This window comes from Tiliqua scincoides, chromosome 2 (genome assembly GCF_035046505.1).
Source record: "Tiliqua scincoides isolate rTilSci1 chromosome 2, rTilSci1.hap2, whole genome shotgun sequence".
In the NCBI taxonomy this organism is placed as follows: domain Eukaryota; kingdom Metazoa; phylum Chordata; class Lepidosauria; order Squamata; family Scincidae; genus Tiliqua; species Tiliqua scincoides.
In genome coordinates this window covers 25,184,776-25,187,103 of record NC_089822.1, presented here as the reverse complement: position 1 = coordinate 25,187,103, position 2,328 = coordinate 25,184,776, and the positions used below count along the sequence as shown (strand labels likewise).

Genomic DNA, 2,328 nt, shown 5'->3' with positions numbered 1-2,328 from the left:
TTTATATGATTTCTTTTGTAAGCCGCCTTGAGTTCCCTTTATTGGGACAGAAAGCCGGGATATAAATTCTATAAATAAATAAATATCTAAGGGTGAAATTGATGCAGGCCACTTAGATAGGCTTGAGCCTCTCAGCTGCTCATTCTTTAGAAGTGAATTAAATAATTAATTAATTAATTAATTAAGGGTTAACCTGTGCTGGAACAAGCAGGTCAACTGGCCTGTGCTGTATCCAGTGTGGGTTTGGTGCAGGCTGAGGCACAACTTTGGGTAAGGGGATTTCCTTCCCCTTATCCTGAGAAATGCCCCAGGCAGCCCTATGGAGCTACTCAGATCAGTGCCCAGGATTTCACAAGTGCAAATTCAAGTGGCCCAAGTAACGCTGCTCGGGACAGGGACAGGCCACAGGGACCACAGCCAGTCCCACCCCCCTTCAGGGCCCAATCCGCCCCCCTCCCGGGCAGCCCTCCCCTGCCCAGAAATGCCCCCTCCCTGTCTCCCTCCCTCCCTCCCACCACCCTCCCCCATCCCCTGTGCCGGTCTGCTCAGGTCTAGCATAAAAGTGCTGCTTCCGGGTGTAGGGCCAGTTCCATGAGGCAGCACATGTCCATGCGCTGGCCTGTGCTACTCCTGAGTCATCACGAATGTGCTTTACAGCACATTTGCAACAGCTGGGAGCCGGTACAAGTACCTTGGGGGTGGGTGGGGTTTCAATTGCACTGTTAATGAATGAAAGAATCAATTCTCATCTGTGAATTCTCATCTTAGCTTCACCAGCAGCAACCTGTCACCTGCAATGGGTTCAGGCAATATACCTTTGCTGAAGAAATGGCTGCAAGGACCAGAAGCCCTTGCAGCAGTTGTTGTGCTTGTTTGGGATGGAGCTTTCTCACTCTGGTAAACAGAAGATGGGCTGGTGGCTCTCCTTTCCTATTTCCAGAGTCCTTCTGGGCTGTGGCTCATTCTGTATTGGAAAAACATAACCCTAATATTGCTAAGAGCTCCAAGTGTTGGCATTCAGACAACCATGGTGCAGGTCATTGTCAGAGTAGGTCAAAGAACAGAGTTTCTTACAGAGTTGGAGTTTCTTGAAGTTTCTTGGAGTTTCTTGAAGAGTTGGAACAAATGCAACTTCTTCCCAGTGGAAGGGCATTTTTTTTTTTAATGCAGAAGTTACCAGGTTCAGTCCTTGGCATGTCCAAATAGGGCAGAGAAAAATTCCGCTCTGAAACCTGGGCCAACCACTGCCAGTCAGTGTCAACTGGATCAATGTTTTGCCTTGTACATTCTGACAGCAACAGCAAAAGACTGACCAAATTGGCCACATTTCTAAGAATCACTGCTTTTAAGATATGCTTAACTGGGCACATTTGAAGCCATGACTGAATGAAGCATGCAGTGCTCGGTCCAGTTTTGGTTCTGATAGACACAAATATGCAGAAAATTGTATGTTGTGTTCCCAAAGTTGTGATCATGGATTCTGAATACATAAGAACATAAGAACAGCCCCACTGGATCAGGCCATAGGCCCATCTAGTCCAGCTTCCTGTATCTCACAGCAGCCCACCAAATGCCCCAGGGAGCACACCAGATAACAAGAGACCTCATCCTGGTGCCCACCCTTGCATCTGGCATTCTGACTTAACCCATTTCTAAAATCAGGAGGTTGCGCATACACATCATGGCTTGTACCCCATAAAAACAAATCTTGTCAGGAGTGGGATTCAAACCCACGCCTCCAGAGGAGACTGCGACCTGAACGCAGCGCCTTAGACCGCTCGGCCATCCTGACGGCTACATGAGATCTTTGTGTGCACTGTTTCCAAGCAGTGATCTACAGGTTCAGGAGGTCTGATGTGTGAACACCGCACTTTGCCTGTACACACTTTCCTGTGCATGTCAGTGAAAGGGGCAGTTCTATCCCGCAGTTCTTTTGAGTGTTGTTCTCACCTCTGTTGAAATCAGCTCTGTTGTGTGCAAATTGCAGTACATAGCAGCTTCTGGTGGGACACACACATACCTGGGGGTTAGGTTTGGAGCCAACACCTTTAGTCGCCTTTAAAAGAAGCTGTTATCTGGAACGGTAAAGACTAGAATGCTTTTGAAAAATGATCACACTTCTAACAAGTTCTCAAGTGACAAGGGAGTCTCCATAAGCTGCATGTAAACCTGAGCTTCCCTCCTTCCCATAGAGTCAGTTCATACATCCGTAAACTTCAAATGGGAGTCACGCCTGCTGAACTGAGATCAGAATTTGGCAATTAATCTAAACGAAATCCTGAGGCGAGCCTTCTCCGAATCCTCCATTAACTCAGAAATGACTTTCAC

General features: G+C 47.4%; 1 non-coding gene across 1 annotated transcript; it reads right to left on the bottom strand.

The window, feature by feature from the left end:
• Positions 1–1,709: 1,709 nt before the first annotated feature.
• On the bottom strand, positions 1,710–1,792 carry TRNAL-CAG (transfer RNA leucine (anticodon CAG)). The gene has a single exon. It is a non-coding gene; the product is annotated as a tRNA-Leu (tRNA).
• Between the last annotated feature and the right edge of the window lie 536 nt (positions 1,793–2,328).